This window comes from Lithobates pipiens, unplaced genomic scaffold, assembly GCF_037356315.1.
Source record: "Lithobates pipiens isolate NorthernLeopardFrog02 unplaced genomic scaffold, aLitPip1_a1.2 Scaffold_22, whole genome shotgun sequence".
In the NCBI taxonomy this organism is placed as follows: Eukaryota; Metazoa; Chordata; class Amphibia; order Anura; family Ranidae; genus Lithobates; species Lithobates pipiens.
The window spans coordinates 256,731,014-256,748,875 of record NW_027507784.1 but is presented as its reverse complement, the minus strand read 5'-3'; the positions used below and the strand labels follow the sequence as shown (position 1 = coordinate 256,748,875).

At 41.0% G+C, this 17,862-nt stretch overlaps 1 pseudogene; it reads left to right on the top strand.

The window, feature by feature from the left end:
• Positions 1–17,398: 17,398 nt before the first annotated feature.
• LOC143925782 (U2 spliceosomal RNA) lies at positions 17,399–17,509 on the top strand (annotated as a pseudogene).
• The last annotated feature ends 353 nt before the right edge of the window (positions 17,510–17,862 follow it).

Here is a 17,862-nt window from a genome sequence, read left to right as displayed (position 1 = left end):
GATAGGAACGGAGAGTGGGGGCCTTTCTATATATAAAACAGGGTTTTTTCGGAAGAACCTTCAATAGCATTCTATCTTCTTGAAGTATAGGCCAGTATTTCTTAATAATTTTTTCAAAATCCCTATATTGGGTGTTGAAGCCTGTAATAAAGGCCAATTCCATCTTACTTTCATTCTTATTCTGTTTCTCCAATAACGATTTCCTCTCCAATGCCCCAATGTCTTTCTTCAGTTGGAGTAATGGTTCCAGCCTATACCCTTTTTCTTGAAATCTCTCCACAATTACATCTGCTTGAAGGTTATAGTCTTGTGTAGAATGGCAATTCCTCCTTAATCTTAACAATTGCCCCTTAGGGATATTGTTTTTCCACTTGGGATGATGGCAACTTGTCATCGGGATGTAACTGTTCCTGTCTGTTGTTTTAAAAAAGGTCTTAGTAATAAATGCTCCATCCTTCTTAGAGATTTGGAGATCTAGATAATCAATACTATATTCACTACATTTTCCAGATGGAATTGGCCTTTATTACAGGCTTCAACACCCAATATAGGGATTTTGAAAAAATTATTAAGAAATACTGGCCTATACTTCAAGAAGATAGAATGCTATTGAAGGTTCTTCCGAAAAAACCCTGTTTTATATATAGAAAGGCTCCCACTCTCCATTCCTATCTGGTACATAATGCGATAGACCCACCAAGGCACATAAAAAATTTTAATGACATGAAGGGATTTTATAGGTGTCAAAGATGTCTCCCCTGCAAAATTAGCAAGAAACAGCCACGCAAAAAAGAAACCTTTAGGGCTAAAACAGATCATAAAGAGTATAAAATAAGAGAATTAATTACCTGTCGGAGTACCCACGTAACTTATGTTATAGAGTGCCCGTGTAATCTGCAATACGTGGGTAGAACCACACGCCCCCTTTTTGTTAGGATTAGGGAACATATTAAAAATATTAAATATGGTTTCCTGAATCACAATCTGTCCCGTCATTTTGACGAATTCCATCAAAGAGACCCATCTGGGCTAATCTTTTATGGGATAGACTGTGTTAAGGGGAATTGGAGGGGTGGAAATAAAACCACTTTGATTTCGCAAAATGAAACTGCATGGATATACAGGTTGGGATCTCTTGCGCTACGGGGCCTCAACCTGGATATAGATTTAAATTGCTTTATAGCCAATCCTTAAACAGCTCCTCTTTATGATAGTTTATAGTTTATAATCTAATCCGTTGATAATTTATTACAGATAAATATTATAAATGCCCCTCTCGTGTGGGGCACATCAAATGCCAGTTAGCATTTTAGCCTCATGACATATATATAGATGGGATTTTTCTCATACATATGATTTTTTGCTGTATTTACTGTTTTTGGTCCCCTTTGTTCCTTTGTTATTTTTAGTATTAATATTCTTGGTATTATACTATTTTTTAATGTTATATTATTATTATTATATATATTTTTTTCCTCTTTTCTTTTTCTTTTTTGTCCATGGTTCGGAGGAAAAGGAAAAATAATTATATATATATATATATATATATATTTTTTTTTTTCAGATACACAACTTTACCGTATAGTATCTGAATTGCAATGAGGTAATGATGGGCTGTGATAAAGGTCTGAGATACCAATTTTTGCTACCATTATCTGTTTTTAATTCTCTTTCCCCTCCGGATATTTCATATATATATATATAAGAATGCCCTATTTTAAAGGGGTAGATTTAGAGATTTATCTTTGTATTTTTTTAAATGGTTAGTATATATTTGTAAGTTATTATGATATATTCCTGTATTGAATTTTTCTATATTTAAAAACTTCTTTGGTATGAGGTTACTAACCAAAAAAGGATAAATTATTTCTGGGTTCCCCCTCAGATAGATCACCCTTACTGAGATAAAGTATAAATTACGTGAATAAGGTTTATATAATCTGTTCGTTTTCCTAATGTCTCGTATGCTTACTCCGCCTCCCAGATTCTGATTGGGTGTTACGTACGGGAGATATGTAATTTTTCCTATAGTCTCGTACGCTCACTCCGCCTCTCATACTCTGATTGGCTGTTACGAACGGGAGTAATCATGCCGTTTTTTTAATCTTCCTATTTTTCTATTTAATGCGTAGTGTGTAGTGGCGTGGCACCGCCGCTGAAGACGTCAATGACGAAACGCGTTCGACTGAGTTACGCTTACTACGCTACTTCCGGGTTGCCTACGGTGGTTGGAACGCAGTTGGAGCGCACGCTGCGCATCCACCGAACGGACCCCGCAGTGTTTTTAGGAGAGTCGCTAAGAAGGGCTCTACCCTAGGGGAACTTACAAATAATTTATTTACCATTTTTTGCAAACGGAACTAATCTAAGAATACTGCTCACTTTTATTGGAGCAATTTGTAAAGTACAACTCAGGACTATTCCTGTCCCCTTTGGGCTAGATAGCCATTAGCGCATATATATTTTTTATTTGTGTTTTTGTATTTTTATTATTTTATTTATTTTTATATACATTTTTTGTGGAAATAAACGTTTTTTTAAATATATTATTAGCATCTCCAAATAATTTTTTATATACATATTACACTATGGAGACTATAATTTTTTTCCTATGAGGGCAATATGGAATTTTCTGCTGAATACGAATGACCATACAGCATATGGACCAAGGAACTGGATTTCCTCAAAGCTGATTTAAAGGCGAAGTACCCCTGTAGGGGTGTATTCCTCTGGTGAGTGGGGTACCTTGTGGGGGAGCACGGAAGTCACTTTGAAGAATTCACAACAAGCACTGAAGTCACTTTATGAACATCTACTGCTGGATTTGCACAATAGAAGATTTTTTGACAGTGGACACTATAGACATTTTTTTTGTATTTTTTTTTTCTCTTTTTTTCCTCTTGTTCTGTTTTTTCGCTTTTTCTTTTTTATTATTAACCCCTTTTTTTTGTTTTTTGTTTGGGTTTTTTTACTCTTAATTTTTTAATTTGGTATTTTATTTTTTATTTTTATTTTTATATTTATTTTTATTCTTATTTTTATTTTTATTGTGATTTACTTTTAGTTTTTTCTTAGTTGGTCATCTTTTAGGAATATACACTATCTTTGTTTGTGATATATGTTTACAGCAATTTGCACTTTAGAATTTTAATTTGATTTTAATTGCCTTACTGGTTTCAAATTGCACTTTGTACACTTTTTTCTTATTCATATATTTGCACTTTTAAATTAGACTTGTTTACAAATTTAGCTGAGGTGTTGTCAGATAAGTCACATTATTAATACTCATGCGACTTTAAGGTTAAAGTCGCATTGAGTATCACAGTTGTCATTTAGATATTATTTCTTTCACAGAATTTATATATATATTTTTTGGTGAATTATAATTCCTTTGAACACGGATGTAAGATACACATATATTACAATAGATAAGGTCACAGTTTTGTCTGAATCACAAGGGGTCAATCTATGCGACTTCAGTTGTGAACAGCAGAGATTATTATTTCATCTAATTTTTATAGAACTAGAGGTAGTGGTTTTGAAATTATTGTATTGCATCTCTTTTAAGAAGGAGTCATTATCTCCTTAGGCTGTTAACTGGACTTCTAGGATTATTATTTGAAAGACAGGATAGGTCATAGAATAAGTTGATGTATTATTGGACTTGTTGGCATTATTAGGGTTTCCCACCAAAATACACTCTCTTTTTGGGATTTTGGAATTATGTTATGTTAGTTTTTTAAATAATAGGTAGCGCCATATACCCCTAGTTTTTTAGATTTTATTTAAATCCGGTATTTGTTCCACGCCATGGTGGTGATTCCAGTCTACACATATGCTTGTATTTCCCACCTTCTTGTAAGTGTAATTGCTTTTAAAAATGTTTTATAAATCAAACAGTATAATTGAGCACATGCGATTTATTATATAGAAGCAGTGCTAATTTTATTTTCTGTTTATAAATTGCACAGTCTATTTTCCTTTAGCAAATCAACCCCAGAGTGATAATGCTAGTGCGTATAATGTGATTAGGCACATCTGGCACATCCTGTGTGCATACCTATGATGTATTTCTAAAGCCTGAAGCCTTTATGCATGAAGGTATAAAACTTCAGTGTACAGCCCCCCCCCCCCCCCCTTATATCCATCTGTGCCTGATCCCGATCCAGCTTCTGCATAAGAGCAGAACCTCTCCCCGATTTCTGTCACCTCCTTGGCTGAGACACCGCAGCGGGAGCTGTGTCAATCACAGGCAGTGAGGGAAGAGTGGGGGATGGGGCTGAGCTGTTATCTGTGTATCTCATAGAAAGACAGTGGTGGCTCTGGAGCAAGCACACCTTAGTGCCCCAATGGGAAGCAGCTACCTATGGGGGCACTCAGTGGGGGGTGGAGCTAAGAGCGCCGGCGGGGGCCCCGAGAAGGATCAGGGCTGCTCTGTGCAAAACGATTGCATAGAACAGTAAGTATGACATTTTTGTTATTTTTAAAAAAAACAGAACTATGTAGGCTTTAAAAATTTAGCGTTAGGACTGCAGATAATACTGGGGTGCTGTGAAGTGCCTCTGCAACCTACGCATGTATTTGCAAATGTGTAAAAAAACACAACCCCTCTATTTAACACATACTGTTAGATGTGATCATTTGGTTGGTTGCAGGCTGGTTGGTACGTTGAGCTGGGTATTTTCCTTGGTTTTGTTTGACATGCATCACTCTTCCATGTAATATTTGCTGCAAAGGCCAGCTAGAGGTGGGGACAGTGGACATTTGTTTATAATATGTGGTCTCTGTACCTCGCGTTTGGTCTTTTTCAGGAAACCGACCCCTAGTGAGGGAGCCAGACTACCAACCCCAACACATATTTAACATACGTTGTATTGCATGTAATGAACAATTTTATTTCATACTTCATTCTTGTTTATTAGATTAGAGAACAGATCCTTCTGTTAGTCCTAGAAACTGACTTACATGGACTACATCTTACACATCCAAAAAAAATGTGTCTCACTTAAAAAGGTTATTGTTTTCCTTGGGAAATCAGGGATATTATGTATCATCTTCAACCATGAATTCAGAGGCCGTCTGTAAATTTGGGTCTTTTAGCCAGGACTTTGCCCAAAATGGGGTTCCTCTTTAGAATGGGCAAGTTTTTCTTAACCATGGTAATTCTTTCCTTTTAAACATGCTCTTTGTATAGCATTCAGGTGCATGCAGTAATTGTCGTTCTTATGGATGACACGGACCCCTCGGTAACTCATGAAAGTGGAGAAAGCCCCTCAGGAGACATATGCTGATATCATGGGACTGGACAACCAAATTAAGGAAATTAAAGTTTGTTCTGTGAGCGTGTATTAATGCTGTATTTATGTTTTCATACTGTGCTTTAGCAATGGGCTGCTTAATCGCTGTATGTTTTACTAAAATCTCCTAAATAACTTCACAGTTAGAGCTTCTTTACACTTCTACACCAAAAATGTGTTTTAAATTGTGCTTTTTATGCTTTGTGGTGCACTGCTTGCAATTATTCTTTAATTGACACTCCATTCCCACCTGATCCCCAAAGTGTTATACTTGTCCACAGTCATGGCATTTTTAAGTTATATGACTCATAGGAAAACAAACAGAGGCTGATGGAATTTCCTGACTAGTTCTGAAGTCTTCTGCAGACAAAGTCCCAAACATTTCTTTGGAAAGGACATCTATTATCGGTTTGTATGATAGATGGTCTCTCCATAGGATTAAATGAGAATTTGCCACGCATGCAAATGATTACTTGTGGACTGGTTGAGAGAATTTCCAGTGATTATTATGTTGTTTCCCTTGGGTTACATATTGTGGGTTAGCCGTGACCGCGAACCGGGGGGATTTAAAACCTGGGGATGAGGGGTTAATTTGAAGTATAATGAAAGTTATCCATTTTCATGTACTTTACTCCTGCTGTGACTCCTATGTTTTGTGTGGTTTTATACCTGCTTTATCCTTTATCTGTGTGGGTAACAAAAAATATATGATAGCATGACGGATATTTTTATAATGTACTGTTGAGCTGAAACATTGGCCCACAACATTAATTTGACTTAGGTGCATAAAAAGCTGCTGGAAGTCAAACCTGAAGATAATTGTAGATGGGCCCTGAGAAAAGTAAAATAAGGTCTCATAGGTGACCTCTGTAAAGTTCACGCAGCTTACCTTTGCTCAAAATGCCTAAAAAGCGTTTCTTCAGGGTGCTTTGTTTTCTTGGCTTGAGCCAGTGCCCGTTATCGTATAAAGAAAACCCAAATGTTTTCTATGATTTATCTCTTTGTGACCTTTGCATTGTAGGAGTCTGTAAATCTCACTCACCCCTGAGTATGCAGAAGATATGGGCATCAAACAACCTAAAGGAGTCACCCTGTATGATCCTCCTGGCACAGGTACTGTGGTATCAGACTCTGATACTGATTATCTGTTTGTCTATCCATATATTGCCAAGCTCACCAGAATCTCTATATAGATAGTGATTGGCTATTTTGACCTATCCTAGTGTGATCACTGCTGTGCATGCATTTATAGGAGCTAATTGCAAGACCCATTTCTGGAACCTAAGCTACCTGCATTAAAAAATACCTTTTAATGAGATTTTATGGGATATATTATTGGATTAACTGGCTTAAATGGTGTTTCTTTAAAGCGGTTGTAAAACATGGATGTTGCAAACAAAAAAAAATGTGCAAGGCAATGGCATAATGTGCTTGCACCAGAGCTGTGTCTTGGCCTAGGCCGACAAGGCCTAGGCCTAGGGCAGAACTTTGCGGGGGGCGACTGCTTTTTTCTGCCCCCCTCGCGAACCCCCCCCCCCGACCCGTCCTCCACACGTCATGCACATATACAGCGTACCGCGGCCGGCTCCCACACAGATACAGCCTCCCGTAGCTTGCCTTGCTATATAACATGTGCACTGCACTCAGCACTGGCTGAGCGCATACTTGGAGTGACCGTCAGAGTCACTGGCCATACCTGGTGCACAATGTACTTGCTACTAGCTTAACTGGCAGATGGAGAGGCGGAGCCTAAAGCTCCACCTCCACACGGCTTCATTGCATGTTCTCCTGCTAGGGGAGTCAGAGAGGACGGGTCTCTCTGTAACCACTGCCAGAGCCCAGAGGAGGAGGGGCAAGAGAGAGGAGGACAGCAGCAGGAACACCTCAGGTAATAGACCAGAGTGAGTTACTGGTCCTGGATATATATAAATGGATTGAGTCAGGAGTCCAATTTAAAATCTTGTATACCCAGTCAGCTTTAGTAATGTAGCCACTGTGCCCATCAAACTCAGCCACTGTCTGGCACAGGGGCTGTGTTTGATGGCACAGTGGCTGCATTTGATGGCACAGTGGCTGCGTTTGTTGGGCACAGTCTGTGCCCATCAATTGCAGCCACTGTGCCCATCAATTGCAGCCACTCTGCCCATCAAACGCCGCCACTCTGCCCATCAATTGCCACCACTGTGCCCATTAAAAGCAGCCACTGTGCCCATTAAAAGCAGCCACTGTGCCCATCAAATGCAGCAACTCCAGGCATGCAAATCATAATGTCATGTTTGGGATTGGAAATAGTGACCCTTTTGCTGCTAGGCAAAAGTGCTAACCAGTCACTATACCACTGTGTAGGGAAGAGGTTAACATCAGGGCGATCAAAGGGTTAAATGTGTGCCTAAACTGTGCTTACTCACTGTGTGGGATGTGCTTATGTTCCTGCTTTCCCATAGCTCCCAACTGTAACAAAACTGTGATTATGTGTGCTACAGCGAGGAAGAGGTGGAGCTCTAAAAAGAAAAGGTGGAGTCTAAAGAGGAAGGGTTGTGGTTTACAGATGACAGGGCGTGTCTTAAATAGGAAGGTGGTGTGGCCTTGACAGGAAGGGTGGGCCGTATTTAAATTAGGGGGTGCATGAGTTTAGTCAGGCCTAGGGCAGCGCAAAACCTAAATACACCACTGGCTTGCACATTATGAAATATTCACCTTGGAACAAAGCACAGACCGCTGAAAGGGCTGACATGTTTCCCCTGCCTTTCTTCCAGGTTTGCGCGCTTCGGCTATGTGATTGGCCATTACTCGCATGCACGCGGGAGCCCTCGCTTCCGACACAAAGCTCTGAAGTTTCAGCAAGGTATGCAGGACCTTCAGAGTGCATGCTCCAGTGATGTCACTGGCTGCATGCAGGGTGAATATCTCCTAAATGGTGCACGTTTAGGAGACATTCATTTTACCTACAGGTAAGCCTTAAGCAGGGTTTACAAGCACTTTAATATTTGTATGAAATTCACTTGGGCATACTTTTATAAGGCATTTATAAATGCAAAAAAAACATGTATAGCAAGGTCCCGGGGCCCCAGAGGCCTAATGGTGACCTGAAGGGTTAGGAAGAGCTAACGTTCTTCCATGTAAAGTGGGTTACCAGGCATGGTGGGTGTGATGCAAGAAGAAATTATGGGCGCCGGTCACTTTTGAATGCGAACAAGATTTATTTATTTATTAACTCCGACAGAGCTGTGGGAGAGAGGGTTAGGGCCAGCATACCCCTGAGTAAAAGCAACGACAATTGGCAGACTCGAAACTTCTATAGGTAGACAGCTAGACAGTGAAAGGCCTCCAGCTGGATAACACTTCTGTATGGGAAGGAACGCTGTCTAATATGGCAAGTAATCTTGCAACAGTCACTAAAGGTAGTCGTACATAACGCTTGGTAACAGAGAACAGTCCTTTACTTATCTCACAGTATGCCACTGTAGATCTTCCCTCACTGAGCTCCCAGTCTCTCACTAGACTTCCAGATCCCAGTCGTCATCCCCTGAGCTCTTCCACAACTATCCTGCTGTATACTCCACAAGCGTCACCCCCGCTATCCTGCTGGGTGCCTGGCTTGTCACTTGCTGATGCTTTCCCACTTCTTCACCATCCCTGGCTGGTGAGAAGACTGCTCAGGTACTTGCATCAGCTTACTCACAGTAGTCTCTGGTAACAAGGTGGATGGTCCCTTAGTGGTGACAACTTCCCCTCTACCTCTGATCACAACTGGTTCCCCATCCGGCTGAACCTTCGCAACTCGGATTAACTCCAATTCTGCAGTCCCAACCCTATACTGCTTCTCCTGTTCGTGGATAGGCCTCAGGCGTCATAACACACGTCCACCCAGACAACCGTCCAGGTGGCACAGAACCCCGATCACCTGACTCCACCCAAATAAATAGGCTCACCCAGTGGGCCAAGGGACTAAAGAAACCCCCGCCAATTGGCTGAGAACACCCCATCCATTTATGATCTGACCTTGCTAAGCCCCTGTCAATCTAATGTCACCAGCTACAGTGCCACCTAGTGACAGAAGAGAAAAGGTGCAGCAATTCCAGAATTTAGGGAGGAATCAGTGGATCCTCTATCAATCAGCCAGGACAATTACTACCTGGCAAAATAAATTTGTTATCAACCCTGTCTAAACACCAGGGTGCTACATGTTATGGATTTAAATGGAATAATTCACACAGTATTTACTTACGTTCAAGTGCATTTGGTTTAGTTGTGTTTAATAAATATATAAATGTGCATCCAGGAGCAGATTACATACGCTGAACATATCTAAATGCATGTACACTTAAACTTCTAAGAAATTCATCTGGAAAGCAGTATGAAGTTTGTTTATACTTTCCAGATCAATATCTCTCCAGATAGAAAGAATGGCATTCAAGGCTCTTACAATGGAAATTTGCAGTGATGTGGCCACATAAACTCTACCAATACTAATAGGATGCAGGGGAAACCTAAGCTGAGAGTCTTGCTGCTGACCTGCTTTATAAAATACTTGTTTCCAGACTGCAATGCTGATCTTTTTGACTTATGGCGCGTACACACGACCGGACTCTTTGATGGATTTGGTCCGGCGGACTGGAATCCGTCTGACAATTTGATTTTTTTTTTGGGCTCCAGTGGACTTTTTCTTCCCAAAAGTTTGGCGGACCTAGAAATAAAACTTACTTCAAATCTTTCTGGCTGACTTGAGTCCGGTCAAAAAATCCGGTCGTCTGTGTGCTAGTCTGACAGACTAAAACCGACGCTAGGGCAGCTATTGGCTACTGGCTATGAACTTCCTTATTCTACGTCATCACGTTCAAATCCGTTGGACTTTTGGAGTGATCGTGTGTGGCCAAGTCCATTCGTTTGTCTGGCAGACTTCAGCTGTAAAGTCCGTCAGATTGTCCGCCAGACCAAGTCCATTGAAAAGTCCGGTCGTGTGTACGCGGAATTAGATGTTTCTGTGTCACAGGCCTAGATCATGCATGCAGCAATTTAGCGCTAAACTTTTGATCTGCATACTTGGGACCCAAAATTCTGAAGCAAAACCGTCAGGAAGCTAATGTTTTCAGGATAGGTCAGCAATAGCAGCTTCTCTTTTATTCTAACTTTAGCTTTCCTTTAACCAACAGTTTTATTTGTTTGTAATGGTATCGTTTTGCTGAGTGCCCAATCTTTAGTACACGCTCTAAATTTTTCCCTAATATTACTTTATAGATACGATTCCAACTCTGGTGGAGAGAGAGAAATTCGGAGAACCATGTTGGAGCTTCTGAACCAGTTGGATAGATTTGATTCTCAAGGGGATGTGAAAGTTATAATGGCCACTAACAGGGTAGAAACCCTGGACCCAGCATTCATTAAACCAGGTTCTTACTACTGCTTCTTTTCTGACTATTCTTTCTTTTGTGACAAAATTAGATCCAAGTTCAAGGATTCAAATGACAGATAGAAGCAGACCTATCTTAGTATCTCCACGTATCCGTTATCCATGTAAAAGCTCAGTTACATTTATGAAACATAAACTTTAGGCTAAAAGTCAAAAATATACCTTACACCTCAACTGCGTGCCTTGGGATGCCTAGGTGAGGGTGTGGTTTCAAAGACCCTCTAGCAAGATACTGAGAAAGCTTGAGATACCAAATCTGGAAAGAGGTGGCTCTGTCACATTTTTGGCATCCCAGCATTCCTGGGAACCTGCCATTAGGCTCACAACAACACTCTTACCTAGCTGCTATGGGTGTAAGGCAAGTATATTTTAATCTTTTTCCTAAAGTTTGTTTTTATTTTTGAAATTTTACTCTGTTTTTTCATATAGGTTTTCTTTTTCTGAAAACAAAAGGCTTAAAACAACTTTTTGTAGCTTGGAACTCATTGGGGTGATGAGGATGGTTGCTTGCAAAATCTCCTGCTGTTTTTTAAATATCAACACTTATTCTATCCCACATAGGTCATATAGACTGTAAAATTGAATTTCCTTTCCTGATGAGAAGACAAAGAGGAGAATCTGCCAGATACACACCAGCGGCATGACCCTGGCAGACAACGACATGCTGGATGACTTAACCACTTGCTTACTGGGCACTTAAACACCCTTCCTGCCCAGACCAATTTTCAGCTTTCGGTGCTCTCACACTTTGAATGACAATTACTCAGTCATGCAACACTGTACCCAAATGAATTTTTTGTCCTTTTTTCCCACAAATAGAGCTTTCTTTTGGTGGTATTTGATCACCTCTGAGGTTTTTATTTTTTGCGCTATAAATGAAAAAAGACCGAAAATTTTGAAAAAAAAATGCATACTTCTTTGTTTCTGTGACAGAATTATGCAAATTATTAATTTTTCTTCATACAGTTTGGCCACAATTTATACTGCTACATATCTTTGGTAAAAATAACCCAAATTAGTGGATATTATTTGGTCTTTGTGAAAGTTAGAGAGTCTACAAGCTGTGGTGCGAATCACACAAAATTGATCACATCTGATGTACTGGTGGCCTATCTCGCTTCTTGTGACCCGAACAAGTCAGGAAAGTACAAATACCCCCCAAATGACCCCTTTTTGGAAAGTAGACATTCCAAGGTATTTAGTAAGAGGCATAGTGAGCTTTTTGATGTTGTCATTTTTTTCCCACAATTCTTTGCAAAATTAAGATTTTTCATTTTTTTTTCTCCACAAAATTGTCATTGTAATAGGTTATTTCTCTCACATGGCATGTGTATACCACAAATGACACCCCCAAAAAATTCTGCTACTCCTCCTGAGTATTACAATACCACATGTGTTTGACCTTTTCACAGCCTGGCCACATAGAGAGGCCCAACATGCAGGTAGCGCCATCATGTGTTCCAGGAACATAAATTACACATCTAACTTGTTGACTATTTATTACACTTTTGAAGCTCCAGGACAATGACACGTGACACGTAACACTGATGACAGAAGGCACTTATACGTGGCAATGATGACACTTATACGTGGCACTGATGACACGTGGCACTGATGACAGATGGCACTAATATGTGGCACTGATGACAGATGGCACTAATATGTGGCAGTTATACGTGGCACTGATGACACGTGGCACTAATACGTGGCACTGAAGACACGTGGCACTAATACGTGGCACCGATGACAGATGGCACTAATACGTGGCACTAATACGTGCCACCGATGACAGATGGCACTAATACATGGCACCGATGACGCGTGACACTGATGACAGATGGCACTGATAAGTGGCATTGATGACACGTGACACTGACAACAGATGGCACGTGACACTGACAGGTGGCACTGATGACAAATGGCACTGATACGTGGCACTGATGACAGATGGCACTAATACGTGGCACTGATGACACGTGGCACTGATGACAGATGGCACTTATACGTGGCACTGGGGACAAATGGCACTGGGGGCAGGTGGCACTGGGGTGGATGGCACTGGGGGCAGGTAGCACTGGGGTGGATGGCACTGGGGCGGATGGCACTGGGGCAGGATGGCACTGCTGGGGGGGTGGATGGCACTGCTGGGGGAGGATGGATGGCACTGCTGGGGGAGGATGGCACTTTTTCTTTTTTTTTTTTTTTTTAGCAAAGCAGAATGGCTGCCGCTGCAGCTGTTCATCTCTCCCCTCTCACACTCTGTGTGAGGAGGGAGAGCGGCGCTGAGAGATGATCTCATATGTTTACATATGAGATCATCTCCCATTGGACACGCCGATCGCACTGTAAACGGCCGCTGTGATTGGCCGTTTACATTGATCTGTGTTTGCCTGTCCCCGGGGGACACGGCGAACACATAACTTCCGCGATGCGTGCCCGCATTGCGGAAGTAAACATTAGGACGTCCAGGGACGGCCTCCCGGACGAACGCGCCTGCTCTATGGCCGTCATTCGGCTATAGGGCGGGCGCGAGGTGGTTAATCATGGAAAAAGACGACCTGTCTGGAGCAGATATAAAGGTATGGCCATCTGAGATCCTTTCTGACTGCTTCTTATACATAACAGGATTACATTAACCACTTCAGCCCCGGACCATTTGGCTGGCCAAAGACCAGAGCGTTTTTTGCGATTTAGCACTGCGTCCCTTTAACTGACAATTGCGTGTTATATATTGGAGGGTGGACCAAATGAGGACAGGTTTGACGTGGCTCCCAAACAAAATTGATGACAAAATAGAGCTTTCTTTTGGTGTTATTTTATCACATCTGCGGTTTTTATTTTTTGCGCTATAAGCAAAAATAGCATACATTTTGGAAAAAAACTGAATATTTTTTACTTTTTGCTATAATAAATATCCCCCAAAAATATATAATTTTTTTTGTTCCTCCCACTATAACTTTTGCGCAAATCAATTAATAAACGCTTATTGCGATTTTTTTTTTTTTTTTTACCAAAAATATGCAGAAGAATACGTATCGACCTAAACTGAGGAAAAATGTCTATCTTCAATCTGTCCCTTACACTAAAATCCTACTCAGCTGGCCCATTCTCTTCAGCAACTCTTTTGGACTGTATATAGAGAAAGGCAGCGACTAACTCAGTACCCCCCTCTATACAGTCTGGAGAGGGACAGTCAGGTGCTGTCTGTCCCTATAACCCTATGGTATTACCTCTCGAGGAGGAAGTGTCTGTAATGGAATGCATTTCATAATCATCATCTGGTATTTCCTGGTTCACAAATGTGGGAGTAAATTGGTCAACAGCTTTTTCTATACACTTTTTAAGATGGAAGAATACAGCAGACTATGACAGCCAAGGTCACCAAAATGATCAGGATGGTTATTCCTATCTGTGTTAATAATCCCTGCCACCCTCCCTTGATCCAGGTGAAATACTGATCCCAGGGCTTGGTAAGCCCTGAATTCTTTTTTAATTCCTTGGACAAATCCTCGAGTTTCCTGATGCACAAGGTCACTTTACCATTTGGGCCAGTGTTGTCTGGGATGTAGGTACAGCATGTACCTGTTTTGGGTATCATCTTACACACATCCCCCTTTTCAGCTAGGACCATATCTAAGGCCATACGGTTATGGAAAGTAATGTGTGATGCGGCTTCTAGTAGTTCAGCTAAACCTTGGAGTGCAACTCTGGTGTAATTGACAAACCTTTGTTGGTTGTAGTAGATGTAATTTATCCAGTCTACATTCTTATTTACGGTATGATGGGGATCAGAGATTCGAATCCTGCTGCTACTTGGTCTCTTGCTTTGAACTCATATGGGACCCCTATGCCATCTATGTATATATGAGGGTCAAAGCTTCCTGCTGGGGCACCCCTACGCCTCAATTTTTAAGGGGGGAACTTGGTGATTAAGGTATCACATAAAGTTATCACAAAAGGTATCAGGTAAAATACTAATATGCCTATTTCAATATGTAATATTATGTCATTGCTTAGCTTTTTAACCTTAACCTTAACTCTACTTCAGATAGCTGCTAGCTACCCCCCCCCCCATCTTTTCTGAGAACTGCACCCAAGACAGGCATGACATCAACATCCAACGTCTTGAAAAGGAAGATACCAAGATACCCAATATAGCTATGATTAATTACTAAACTAAATCAGCTAAAAGCTCATATATTTTCACAATAATATGTTTTGCATATGCCTTGTTTTCCTGGCTGACAAAAATGTATAAAGCTGTGAAAAAGAGGAAATAAAAATTACAGAAGTAACTTCACAACTTCACATGCAAGTCTGTCTCAGAGGAGATTATTTCCAGAAGTGTACACTTCATAGATCAAAATCAATTTGATCAGGGACAGACATAAAAAAAAATACCAGACCTTGGTTCTGGTACTGATCCATTACATTATCCATTACAATAAGCTTATAGCAAAAGTTATAGCATCTACAAAATAGGGGATTGTTTTATGGCATTTTTATTAATAATTTATTTTTCATTAGTAATGGCGGCAATCTGTGATTTTTATCATGACCGTGACATTATGGCGGACAGATTGGACACTTTTGTCGCTATTTTGGGACCATTCATGTTTATACAGCGATCAGTGCGATTAAAAATGCACTGATTACTGTGTAAATGTGACTGGCAGTGAAGGGGTTAACCAGTAGGAGGTGCTGCAAGGGTTAAGTGTGTCCTAGGGATGTGTTCTACCTGGGGGGGGGGGGCTGGCTATGTGAGACATGACACTGATCACAGCTCCCCATCACAGGTAGCTGTGATCAGTGTCCTGTCACTAGGAAGAATGGGTAACTGCTTGTTTACATCAGTTCTTCCTCTTCGTGAGATGATCGTGGGTATCCCCATGATCACATGGGGCTCGTGGCAGGCGCTCCGCTGGCAGCGCACGTCCGCAATGATGCATCTTAAAGGGCAACATACAGGTACGTTAATATGACTGTACTTGTCCTTCTGCCGATGTATATCGTGCGAGACGGTCTGCAAGGGGTTAAAATGTTGTAAACCCAACGTTATATATTTGTTCTAAACCCAACATTATATATTTCTGGATCCGGTGGGGTAGTTACAGTGAGGAAAATTATTATTTGATCCCCTGCAGATTTTGTAAATTTGCCGAAGAAATTAAGAGTCTATCATTTTTATCATAGGTGTATTTTAAGAGAAAAATCCAGAAAAAAAATACACAATAGAAATGTTCTAAATTGAGTTGCAGTTCAGTGAGTAAAATAAGCATTTGATCTCCAAGCCAAATATGACTTAGCACTTGGTGGAGAAACCCTTATTGGCAAGCATGAAGTTAAGAATTTTCTTGTAGTTGGTTACCAGGTTTGCACACATCTCAGGAGGGATTTTGGTATACTCTTCTTTACAGATCTTCTCTAAATCCTTAAGGATTCTTGCCTGTCGCTTGGCAACTAAAACTTTTAGCTCCCTCCATACATTTTCTAAAGGATTTTCTGATGACTGGCTAGGCCACTCAATTACCTTAAATTGCTTAGTCTTGGCACTCTTTTGTTGCCTTGGTGGTATGCTTTGGGTCATTGTCATGCTGCAAGACCCATCTACGACCCATCATCAGTGTTCTGGCTGAGAGATGAAAGTTCTCATCCAAGATTTTACAATACATGGTCCTGTCCACTAGCAGTCAATGTGGCAAAGTCGGTCTGTACCTTTATTAGAGAAACAGCCCCAAAGCATAATGTTTCCACCTCTGTGCTTTACTGCAGGGATGGTGTTCTTAGGGTCATAGTTAGAATTTTTCCTCCTCCAAACAGGTGAGTCCCCCTCCTCAAGAAGGAACATGTACAGTCATGCCAATGAACATCTAAATTATTCAGAGAAGGATTAGGAGAAAGTGCTGTGGTCAGATGAGACCAAAATTTTGCCTTTTTGGTATTAACTCAACTCGCTGTGTTTGGAGGAAGAAAAATGCCCAAAGAAAACCATCCCTACAGACAGAGTGGCCACTTTAAATACAAGCTGATGCACTCTGTTTGCAGCGGACTGAGAGGTTGAACTCACAGTGCCTCTCACTTCTGGTCACAGGCACTGAGCTCAATGAACAGCTTGGAGACATTGATCAGGTCCCCCCCAGTTGTCCAATAAAAATGCTGCAGTGGAGGCATGTCTCTCACTGCAGTGTCATAAAATGGGCATGTGTCTAAAAGACAAATGCTCCCCTCCAGCCCAGCCCTCTTATCTACAAGGAAAAACATGTGTTTATGTGTATAAGATTTATCCACAATCCCATGTTTTTCTCACACAGTTAAGAGGGAGAAAAGGATTCTGTTGAAAAGTTACTGTTATATTCAAGCTAAATCATATATTTATATGCTATATGTTATAACATAATTTATTATTTATCTATTTACTATGAAATTACTGGTTGGAAGTTATAACTTCAAACTTCAGTCATTTGTCCGTTACGCCACCTGCTTGAGTACAGATTTTGAAAATATTGTAAGTCATCTGAAAAAAAAAATATATAATAATTGTGTATTACCTACTTATGGTAATTAAACCCTTGCCACCCAGGCCAATTCTGACACTTTTCTTCTACATGTAAAAATCATAATTCTTTTGCTAGAAAATTACTCAGAATGCCCAAACATTATATATACTGTTTTAGCAGACACCCTAGGGAATAGGGCTCCTCTGCCTTTTGGCTAAGATCAAGTGTAGTATCTGTTCTTATCAGTTGCAAGAGGAGGCGCTGATATCACTCCCGAGTGTGGGGAGGGCAGAAGCAAATCCAATGGTGTCATTGCACCTGGAAGGGGCGGTTTCGTTAGGGGTCAGCATCTGGGCATCCATGCTGGTGTCAATGGGACCTGAGTCTGAGCCGTCCGGAAGGGTGCTCCTGGTGAGGATGGGTGCTGCATGCGCTCTGAACCCAGAGGATCGGGTCTCTGGCCTTCTAGATTAGGGTAGCTCTAGCTCCAGACAGTCTTTCAAGAGAGAACACTGGGTCCTCCTCTGCATGCAGGAGAGGAACGCTTAGTATCTCTGAATGTAATTAGGTAGGAGTGATGGGAGCAGGGGTTGAGCTTGTGGATTGGCAGGCTCTCCCCAGGCTTCCTGAACTCCGTGCCTTCCTGACTGGTGTGGGG